We start from the raw sequence: 12,068 nt of genomic DNA on the forward strand, positions 1-12,068 counted from the left end.
ACAATTGGTTATATAGCAAAAATATAAATATTACCAACTAAAAATATTAAATACATTTATTATTAAAAATAATATTAAAAGTTATAAATTAGTACATTTCCTTTCCATAAGAACCAAAAATTAACCAAGTGTTCATATTACCACCTAATCATACCAAAAGATAGCTTTTCTATTGTGGCTTTTACAGTACTATTTTGATCTAAATATTTTTTTTTTTTCAAATTACACTTATAGTCTTTTCACTTCTTTCCAATACTGTAACCACAAAAGAAATAGGTATTTCAAATAAAAATCTTGACTATAACAATACAAAAAGAAAAGCTACAATCGATAAACCAACTTTAAAATAATTAATTTTTTTTATATGTAATTAATTATAATAATACCTCAATAAAGTTTAAATCATCAGTCTTAACTTCTGTTAGAACTTTATGCCATGTTTCATAATGAATAGACAATTTCATTCCATTACATGCAATCATTCCTAGAAATCTAGCCAACAGTTGACATTCTTCATCAATTAATTGTTTATTAAAGTTTATAGACACTATAATATGCTCATTTAGAGGTGGTGTATGTAATTCCTTCAAAGTTGTCCGATCTATTATTCTCCGTTGACTATTGTTATCAATTGCAAAAAAAAAAAAAAAGTCAGTTAGTAAATTATCAATACTTTAATAATTATAATTGAAATCTAAATATGAGATTTACAATAATTGCATTCAAATTAGATACAGAATCAATTAGCGTGATATTATCTAAACCTGGACCTTATGTATTACCAAATCCTGTATTAGTGGAAAGGTTAGTAGTGATTGAGTTAAAACCGATAGTAGGCACATTCTCCTCCAAAAGATTCAATCTGTGGCCAAGATCAACAAGTGTCACAGATGATTCTGAATTAATATTTCTGATATGTACTCCCATTAATTTACTTATCGGCATTCTAACTTAACTACATTGTAAAAGAGAATCAATTAAAAGTTAAAAAGTTAAGACATTGTAACTATAACCAACGATATATAAAGAACATATATAAAGACATTGAGAAATTAAAAAATCATAACTGACGATATATAAAAAGCATATCAATTTAATTAAATTAAAAAATAATGTATGATTTACAACAAAATAAATATACAAAAGCAAATGCCACATAAATTATATAAAAGCATTTATTACATTATGTTTTGAACATTCTAATTATAAAATATAAATGATCCATCATGGTTCATAAATGTCTTCATCAACATCTTCACAAACCCAATGAATAGAGGTACTAGAGATATTTTCATCTAAGATTTGTTCAGCAAAAGAAAATCATTCAGTTTCATATTCAACATCATCTTTGGTATCTGACCCCATATCAAATAAGTCCCTAGGTGTGTTACAAAAAACAACAAATCAATCTGATTCTTTAAGGTCTTTAGAATAAAAAACTTGTTTGACTTTAGAGGAAAAAACATAAGGTTCATCAATGAATTGTTGTCTGGTGTGAATTAATCAAGAAAAATTTACAATTGTAAATCCAAACTGATATTTCTTAATACTCGCCATACTATTCACATTAGCCTTATCCAATCACACTTAAATAAGATAACATTCCACTTATCATAATAATCCAACTCAATAATGTCATTGATCATGCCATAATAGTCAATACTTTCATCTAAAGGATTGGTGTCTCTAGCACTATTATAGCTAATAGTTGACAAAATAACAATAACTCTTGAATTTTGTATTCTTTTAAATCTCTCATCGAATTTAGTAAATCTAAATCCTTTGACGATGAAATATTTGTATTGTTTCACAATTCTGTTTGAATCTTGTAAAAGACACTTAACCTCTTTTCTAACAACCCTTCCACTCGAAACCTATAAAGGTGAAATAAAATACATGTTATTACTATTATTTATACCCTAAGCATTTTATATACAATTATCAAAACAAGAAGTATGGCACTACTTACAATTTCTCTTACTCATTTATGAAAATTTTTTATGAACAATTTATCAAGCTCTCAAAGGTTTGATCGTCGATAATGTGCACAAGCTCTCAAATTGTTTCTATACTCACTATATGCATCAAGATAAAATATTAACAATAAGAAAAAATATAATAAATTATGCTTAATAAAATTATGATTTTCTTGCACGAAAGCTTATGTGCATAGTCATGGTGGAAAAGAACATATTGACGTGCTTGTCCTAAGATTTATCATCTAACTCCACCACTTCAACTTTACCTATTGGCTGTCCAAACCTTTCAAATAAATAAGTATAGGCAAAATCAGTATACTGCATACCAATATTTCTCGATGGTATATTAAATCTCATTTAAATATCTTCCAAATATCTTGAACAAAATGGCATACACTTATCTGCTAAATATCTTTCAGTAACAAAACCTTCTGGATAACGTTTGTTGTGACAATAAGACTTTAACCTTCCCAAAAACCTAAGACATAAAATATTAGTCATATACCTTTTTAGCTAGAATGGTTTGATAAATACTATCAACTTAATAAAGCTATTAACAAATAATATATTTCGATAGAATACATCCATCGATAATAAATCGATCCACTAATTTTTGCTTTATATGGAAGGTGGATAACAAAATGCATCATAATAGTAAAGAAGTTTAGAGAAAAAATCTTTTCTAAATGGCATAAAGTAATTACGACTCGATTTTAAAGTTTGTCAAGCTTTTTCACACTCAGAACTTTCCTACAAAAAGCTTTAAATGTATTACTCAGTCAATTACCATTGAAAAGACTTACTTTGACATTGATGAAAGTAAGTTAAGGGAAGTAAATCTTGTATTAAGATGTGATAATCATATAGCTTTAATGAAAAAAAATTTTGCTCTTTCAGATTCACACATCTTGATATATTTGACCTGTAGCTATCCGAAACTTTGATATTTTTTAATACCTTATAAAACACATTTTTCTCTCCTTTAGACATACTAAAACAAGTAGGAGACAATCAGGATTTGCCATTAGGAAATAATTTCAGATGAAAATCAAGGCGAATCCTCATGTCAACTAGGTCAAGTCGATTCTTTAAGTCATCATTTGATCTTTTATTCATATTAAGAATTATCTTAATAAAATTTTGGAAAACATTCTTCTCTATGTGCATCACATCAAGATTATGACTTAATAAATTACGTTCCCAATAAGATAACTAAAAAAATATACTTCTTTTTTCTCATAACTCAAACTCATTCGGGTCATCTTTTTCATTATCCTCCTCACTACTTTGAACATCAATTCTATCAACTTGAGTATCAACATCACCAACTTGAAAAATAGAAGGCTAGACACCTTCAAAGATCTTTCTCACTCTTTTTCTTGATCGAGTCATTTTTTTATAAGTAAAATTGATATCTTTTAACTTTGAAAAGATATCAGACCTAATAATTGAAAATGGAGCTCTCATCAACTCTTCAATTTCATCAAATAGATTTTTTGAAATCTAAATCAATGATTATCATTTAATCATCGACAATATACCATATAACTGAACTTTCTACTATTATTTAACCACTTTGAATATGTCAGCAACATAATATGAACAAGCATAACAACCTTTGGTGCTCTAACCAAATAAATTTGCATAGGCAAGATAATCATTGATAGTCCATAATAAAGTAACATGCATATTTAAATTCTTTTTTTTTAATGCATCATAAGTCTTAATTCCTGCCCATAACTGTTTTAACTCTTCAATAAGAGGTTGTAAGTAAATGTCTATATTATTTTTTAGACATTTTTCCTCGAGAAGTATCATAGACAAGATAAATAATTGTTGCTTCATGACAATCCATGGTGGTAAATTATAATAAATCAATACAACTGACCAAATACTATAAGAAGTACTCATCACTTTCAATAGATTGAATCGATCAGATGTTAGTCCAAGTATAACATTTTGAGAATCAAAAGTAAAGTCAGGAAACTAGAGTAAAATGATTTTCATGCTAAAGAATCGATAGAATACCTCAATGATCCATCATCCATCCATTCGTTATGATGCCTCGTCATAGAATTTGTAATTTTGGAAGACATGAAGAACCGTTAAAGTCTCAATATTAATGAAAAATACCATAAAACATTTACAGGTTTTTTTTTACATGAACTTCATCATCATCCTCATTCAACCTTTCTTTGAGATTTGTGTCCAACCAACGAGAATTACCACACATATGACAAAATTATTGATTTTTTCTATCACACCAATATAACATGCAATCATTTGAACAATTATGAATTTTCTCATATTCAAAAGTTAACGCATTGATTATCTTCTTTGAATCTTTACAAAATTCAGGGATTCTTGTAAAATGAAACATTTCTTTCATAAACTCTAATAATAAAGTCAAACAGTTTCTTATCCATCCATATAAGCATTTCAAGTAAAAAATATGCTCACAAAAAGATAACCTTGAATGTTTAGATCCCTCATAAAGTTCATCATTCATATCATCAAGCAACCTATAAAACTTTGATATTTCTCCACTAGATTATTGGTCACCTACACCTATCTCATGTTCATCAAAATCATTCATTTTAACATTTAACTAATTAAATCCATCATTTTGGAGAGACGAATTATAGAAATGTTGGTTATAAACGTTGAAAGCATCCCGCAACATGCCTTCCATGTTATCTTGTCTAATAAGATCATGTTGGTGTTGGAGCCCTTGAAGTTGAAGGAACTTTAGTCGGTGACCTTAATGACATAGATTCTTCAGGAAAATACCAATTAACATATCCTATGAGAAATTCAATACAAACTAAATGTTTCAAAATAATTTTTTGGATTTGCCAATCGATATTAGCACACCTCAAATAAGGGCATAATATTATATTATTTTCACTTGCATTCTGAAATGCAAAATTAAAAAAAATTTTTACTCCATCTCGATACTCTTAACTTAATCTTGACTTTTGCACCCAACTCATATCCATTTAATACTTACAACATTATCAAACCAAAATTATATAATTAATTATATGAAAATGAATTCTACCATACTTAATTAGATTAAATATTACACTTAAATTAATAACAAGCTTAGATCTCCTAACAAGTTACATGAATTGATCAAAGTTAATTATTTGTGTAATGGTACATATATTCCATAGGCAAATCCTTTAATTGTGTAATACAAAGCTTTACACATTTCATCAAAAGAAATTTATACATTAGTCACTATGAATGTTCAATTATATGTGTTTCTCTTTGTTTAATAGGTACCATTAATATATTAGTCACCATGAACGTTAAATTATATTTTTCCATTTTGACGATATTACATGAAAGTCAAATTTCTATATATAATAATTCTATGATTCAAACTTTTGTCTCTAAAATCATAATCTCTATAGATATAGTTGATCGAATTGTCACATCTTATTATTCATGGCCATCAAGGCTCATAAGTATTTTGAGTCCCAAAACAAGCACATTTACACAACACAATCCCACGTACACTCCAATAGCACATTTGATCAACACATTCCCAATTTTTTAAGTTCTAAAGGAAGAAAGGATGCTTGAATGCAAATTTAAATGAAAAAAAATTATATTTAAATAACAAAACTTGTTTAAAAGGGAAATACCTTCACAAATTCAAAATACTAGTGGGGCAGAGACACAATTGACAAAAATGGAGCAATTGTTTATCAGTAAATCCTTATCTCAAACTAAAAAGAAATGAAAAAAGAAACATATTAATATTTTTATAGTTTAATATTCAAAATTTGAAACAAACAGTCAAACAAAAAGAAAATAAACATTTGGCAAATAATTGTTTAAAACACCTTTTATCTCTAGCTTCCTAATGTTTGATACATAAACAAAAAGGATAAATTTATAATGTTCTAAGATCAGATTAATTCAACATTGAAGAATCAAGTTAGTGCAAGAAGATAGATAGCAAGCAAGACACTAGTAGCTTGCTTTGGGTTGCTAGTAAAAGCATCAATGGCCTCGTCAACACCATCCACAGGGGCTGCTACAGAAACAAAGCCTTTTTTGTTCTATTTTTTTGCTTAGGCAACATCTGCAGGAGTCTGAAGGTGTCTTTAGAGATATTGTGAAAAAGAAAGGCCTTAACTCCAACTTTAACCTTGACTCCGCTAGCACCATGATTACCATGACGTAAACACACTTCAAATATGCTAAAAATGGTATATTTGGACTGAGTTTTTACTTGCATATATGGGCAAATATCTGTATGTTTTGGTTTATGATTTTGGTATTAAGATCGGTACAATTGAAGCTTTCTGGGGATACCAAGGAATTTAAATGATAAAGATTGATGTTTTCTAGGATTCCAAGCAATGTGAAGGATTAGATTATAGAACCTTTCTTTTAAACTTTTTATATTTTGATTCTTAACAACCAATGGCTTATAGCAAGGAAAATGGGATTTTTTTAAAATTTTAATTAATGGTTTTGTTATTTGTGAAGGGAAATCTTACAGACCCAAGGATGAAGGCTGCCTCAAAAAGGCGTGGGATTGAGATAACATCTATTTCAAGGCCAATCAGGCCATTAGATTTTAGAGATTTTGATCTTATTCTTACAATGGACAAGCAAAATAGAGGTACCATTCACGGGTTTTTGATTTAATTTAACCTTTTGAAAGTCTTATTATTTAGGTTTAAATTGAATTCGTTGGTACCATCATGATTACGTTGATCGAAAAGTGAATATTTGTCAAAAGAAGGGGCAGTGAGGTGTTTTCTTGTTATTTAATTGGTGAAAACTAACTGGGGTCTTTGGGGTGAATGGAAAGAGACATTGGTGAGAATGTTGAGATTTGCTTTGAATCTCATAATCTCACATCGAAAGTTAGTGAGTTTTTAAATTTGTCCAGTATCCCACATCGGGAGTTTAGTAAAAATATAAGGGGTTTCACCTTTATAAATAAGGTATTTTGTTTTTAGTTTGATAATCCTAGAGAGTTAGACACCAAGAGAATAACTAAGTGAGTAGGCTATTAAAAGGGTGTAATTAGATTTTAGGTTAAGTTTTGAGTAAGGAGTTTTATGAGACTTTTCTTATTCTAAAAGTCTCACAATTGTAAAAATTTATTTGATAATGGATTAAGTTTTGAGTAGGCCATTTTAAGTTGGGCCGAACCAAATATATTTACGTGTTCTTATTTTTTATCCGAACTAAATATATTTGTGTGTTCTTATATTTTATTTGAGCTTGTTGTTCTGTGTATGATTGTTACATGTGGGTGTTATTTTTTTCAACAAGTGATATCAAAGCAAGATTCGAGGTTTAAGGTTCGTGGGCCCAAGAGATCATGAAACAGTGTTTCAAGATGTCTGAAAAAGGTATGTCTAGAAAAGGTATGTCTGATATGCCTATGCCTAAGTTTGAGATTATGTTATTTGATAAAAAGAGTAATTTTATGTTATGGCAAAGTACGATTCAAGATTTGTTAGTACAACAAGGGTTGGATCAAGCATTAGAGAGTAGTAAATCTGAGAGAATGTCTGATGCTAATTGGAATAAGATTCAAAAAAAGGTTGTTAGTACTATTATATTGACGTTAGCTCCAAAAATAAAGTACAGTATGTTGACTAAGAGTACTCCGAAAAGTTTATGGGATAAACTTAAAGGTATTTATGCTTCGAAGTCGTTGACTAGTAGATTATGTTTGAAGATAGATCTGTATTCTCTAAAGATGAAAGAAAGTATGAGTCTTCATAATCACCTAAATGAGTTTAATAGATTGGTTTCTCAATTGCTAGCAATTTTTGTTGACAAGTTAAAAGATGAAGAGAAGGCTTTAATTTTGCTGTCATCTTTGCCCAAGTCTTATAAGCCTTTAGTTCAGACTGTGTTGATGGGCATGTCTACTTTGAAGTTAGAGGATGTGATTGCCCTATTAGTGAGAATGAAAGGTTTATGAAAGCTCAAAACTCATCACCTAAGGGGAGTACACTAGCTATAGAGGGTTTTGATCAATAGAGGACTCAAAAAAGGATTGATGGATCAAGAAGAAGATCTAAGTCAAGAGACAGAGATTGCAGTGATTACAATGATATAGAATGTTATTATTATGATAAAAAAAAGACATATTCAAGTGCGCTGCAGGAAGTTAAGAAAGGATATGACTACTTTCAAAAGGACAAATGATGAAAAAAAATCATATGAAGAAAAGAGTGATACTACTGCTGTCGTGTCTGATGATGATGATGTTGTTTTGACAACTTATGTGGATGAAACTCAAACTTTAAAAAGTGATAAAGGTTGGGTTTTAGATTCAGCTGCTACAGTTCATGTTTGTAATTATAGGAGTTGTATTATGGAGTTGGATGAGAATGAGAAGTATGGGGATATTGTGGTTGCTAACAAAGAAAAGGTGCAGATTCAAGGCATTGGGAGTGTTCACCTTAGATCTCACAATGGTGTTGTTAAGATGCTTCGTCATGTAAGGTATGTACCAAGTTGTCACCACAATTTGATTACTTTGGGTGAGTTAGCTTCTTGGGGATACACATATTATGGTAGTAGTGATTGGTTGAAAGTGTACAAAAATGGTAATGTGATTCTACAAGGAAATAGTATCAAAAATCACTTGTACATGCTTGATGAAGGCTCAATTGCTGGGATCCCTATGATGAAAGAAAAGAAGAAAGGTAAGCATGTTAGCTTTGTAGCTACTGTTGAAGTGTTTGGAGATTTAAGTCAATGGAGGATTTGTTGAAATTTGCCTTAAATCTCATAATCTCACATCGAAAGTTAGTGCATTTTTTAATTTGTCCAGTATCCCACATCGAGAGTTTAGTAAAAGTATAAGGGGTTTCACCCTTATAAATAAGGTATTTGTTTTTAGTTTGGTAATCCCAGAGAGTTAGACACCAAGAGAATAACTAAGTGAGTAGGCTATTAAAAGGGTGTAATTGAGTTTTAGGTTAAGTTTTGAGTAAGGAGTTTTAGAAAATTTTTCTCATTCTAAAAATCTCACAATTATAAATATTTATTTGATAGTAGATTAGGTTTGGAGTTGGCCATTTTGAGTTGAGCCAAACCAAATTTATTTGTGTGTTCTTATTTTTTATTTGAGCTTGCTGTTTTGTGTATGATTGCTGCGTGTGGGTGTTATTTTTCCCAACAAGGAATAGCTTCGAGGTTGAGATTGACATTTAGTTTTGGATTGTGAAAGTCGAGAAAAGGGAGTTAGGGTGTTTGGTCGGAGGAAAAATTTTGAGGAAAGACAAGGTTTCTCAGAAAATATACATTTGTCATGCTTGAAAACAAAAAGGAAGCTGAGGATATTGTTAAGGTTGTACTTCTAAGCTGTCTGGTAATAAGTCTTGAGTTTTGTTTCTTTTGCTTTGTTTTTTTCTACAAACAAAGTCCCTACTTTGATGACAGATCAGCAACAGACAACCGTTGTCCAATATCTCTACTCCGCCATTTGGTTTGTCTGCAAGAAAGTACTCTTACTCGACAGACAAGAATGAAAAATGAAACAAAAAACTAAATGAAGTATTTGTTATCTTTACTCTTTCCTATATCCACTCTCCGCTGTGTGAATACCATCTTTATAAGATTGAAAAACCAAAATAGAGAGAAAAAAAAAGGGTCAATTTATAGTATTTTCCACATTTTTGTCAAAAATATGTTTTCTCATTCGAACCCAAATTCTCAGTTCATTGCACTGCCACAAATCAACAACTTTAACCTCAATAATCAATTGCCATTTCATGGTGACCTAGCTCATTCTCCAATATACCAGCCTTAAATTGATAATTATTTTTTAGAAAGAAAAGATCGATTTAGTATTGAAAATGTGCAATAATGAGGGAAACTTCCAACGGAGGCACGATATTGTCCCCCCCCCCCCCATATGGCAGCTAGGACGAAAAAGTGGGGAACGATGCAGCCTGGACAAGTTAAGGGTGCTACATGTATCGCACTTACCACCAAGGGAAGCTTAATGTCATTTAGCCTTTCACTTATATTTGAAAAAAATATGTAGAACACCCCACGTTGGCGACATGAGAAAACTCCTTTATTTTTCATGAAGCATCAAACCATGAATAAATAGAGATTAAAAAGACAATATGCAATGTTTCAGACAGGACCAACTAAACCATCTCAACCTATGCCGAACCATAGCTGCTGCCACTACTTCTCAGTCGTAATAGTGACCCATGTTTTCTAATTTTAAACCCCCCAAAAAACAAAATTGAAAAATAGGTATGTATGCATGTGAGGAAAAGACCATGGGTAAATTATCTCTCAAAAACAATAAACGGTTTCTATTGATAGTTATTTGTACCAAACAGTATCAGACATGCATATTGATAGTTATTTCTGATGCATGTAGAGGATACATTGAAGGCTTTTAATAGGTGGAAATTCAGAGAGATTTACTTCCCGCTGATGCACAAATTATGAGTGAAGACTATCAGTCAATTATGGAGTAGGTTTTTTACTCTGATTTTTCTACTGATTATGCAGGTTAGACTGATGTGCTCTTATTGTAAGAAACATGACGAAACAGAAGTCTCACTTTCGTACTATGGTGGACCGCAATGTTTGGAGAAGGTAATGTACGAGGATTTTCTTATTTAAACGTGGATTATAAAAATTGATATGGGAATCAATTCAGCTGGTTCCCCTTTGCATATTTTGGAATATGTGAAATGTTTCATCAACTTTGCAGAACAGTGAGCTTTTTAGGTCAGAGAGCTTTATGGGAAAATTTGTGGTTAAGGGAGGGAAGAGGAAGCATGTGGGTATGGTGAGGTTGAAGAAGAAATTGATGAAGACCTAGGAACATCAGTAAATTGCTTGTAACAAACAACTGACCATGATACCAATATAACCAGAATGAAGTTGAACAGTAGTTTAAGCAGAATGAAAGGAACCTGTTGCGTGCAGCCGTAGGCAGGAGAAGCTGGCTGTGGTACAGGTGGTCGCCGCTTCAGCTTCGAACAACAGGCAGGCCGGCGGTGGTCCACCGGAGAAGATGGATTCGAATGGGTTTTGGTTTGAGCTTTCGAATGGGTTTCGGTTTAAAATTCAGACGAAAAATCGAAAGGAAAAGAAGAAAAAATGGAAAGGAAAAGCTGGAACAAGAAAATCAAACAAAAAATCAAAACAACAACGCTGGGCAGAGAAGATAAGTTTTGGGCAAAAAGGAAATTCAAAAACAGAAGTGTTCTAGGCATGAAAAGGGTGGAAATTTTCAGTTTTAATTTGAGGATTACACCAACGCCTCTAAATAATGCTGATTACACGGTTTAACATGTGAGAGTTTTTTAGTGGCGCTTCACCCTATAAACGTCACAAATGTTGAATAATTAGTGACATTTTATTATATAAACTCCGCTATAGGAAGATTTTGTAACATTTATAGCACAACGCAGCTAGTTTGTTAAAAAAAAATTGGCGGCATTTTTTAGTAAAACATCGTGAAATAATTAGTACACTGCATTTCAAATTTAAGAGAGATTCAAAATAATTATATTTTTAATTTAATTAAATTTAAAAATTATTTAGCGGCGTTTAATTGTTCAAACGCTGCAAAAGGCTATAATTAAAATTGTTTGATTTTACAAATTCCGTTATATTCTAATTTGACGATGTTTTGGTACAAACACCATTTTTATCAGAACACTGAATCTCACAGCGTTTAATAGTGAAATGCCATTAAAAAAAATCACAAAAAGCTTTTTTTTTTGTAGCACTCATTCTAAAAAAAAACGAAACGTATTTAAATCTTAAAAAATGAACCTTTTTTTTGGGGATTGAACTTACAAAAGCTTCTAGCTACTGCTTTTATCAATGGAAAAAGACTGGAGATTGGAAGAAAATATAGTAAAAAGTTGAAAGTAGGTAGATAGATATTCATGGTCTACCCTATATGAAGAAATACAGACTTCCGTGACGAAACTGCATTTGATTTGCTTAAATGCTTTAGGAAAAAAAAATGAAGAGCCTGATCATGTTAGTTAACTTCTTTTTGACATGTAATAGGAAAAAACAACAGGTAAATTGGTCGACAATTACAACTCTCTA

General features: G+C 30.9%; 1 long non-coding RNA gene across 1 annotated transcript; it reads right to left on the bottom strand.

Moving 5' to 3' along the window:
* Window positions 1–658: 658 nt before the first annotated feature.
* LOC149518144 (uncharacterized) lies at window positions 659–11,304 on the bottom strand. Its single transcript, XR_016343632.1, has 3 exons — window positions 10,916–11,304; window positions 5,633–5,716; window positions 659–1,295 (listed from the first exon to the last, which is right to left on the bottom strand). It is a non-coding gene; the product is annotated as an uncharacterized LOC149518144 (long non-coding RNA).
* Window positions 11,305–12,068: the final 764 nt, after the last annotated feature.

Source organism: Durio zibethinus, chromosome 7 (genome assembly GCF_047325235.1).
Source record: "Durio zibethinus cultivar Kanyao isolate XHJ-2024 chromosome 7, ASM4732523v1, whole genome shotgun sequence".
Classification (NCBI taxonomy): domain Eukaryota; kingdom Viridiplantae; phylum Streptophyta; class Magnoliopsida; order Malvales; family Malvaceae; genus Durio; species Durio zibethinus.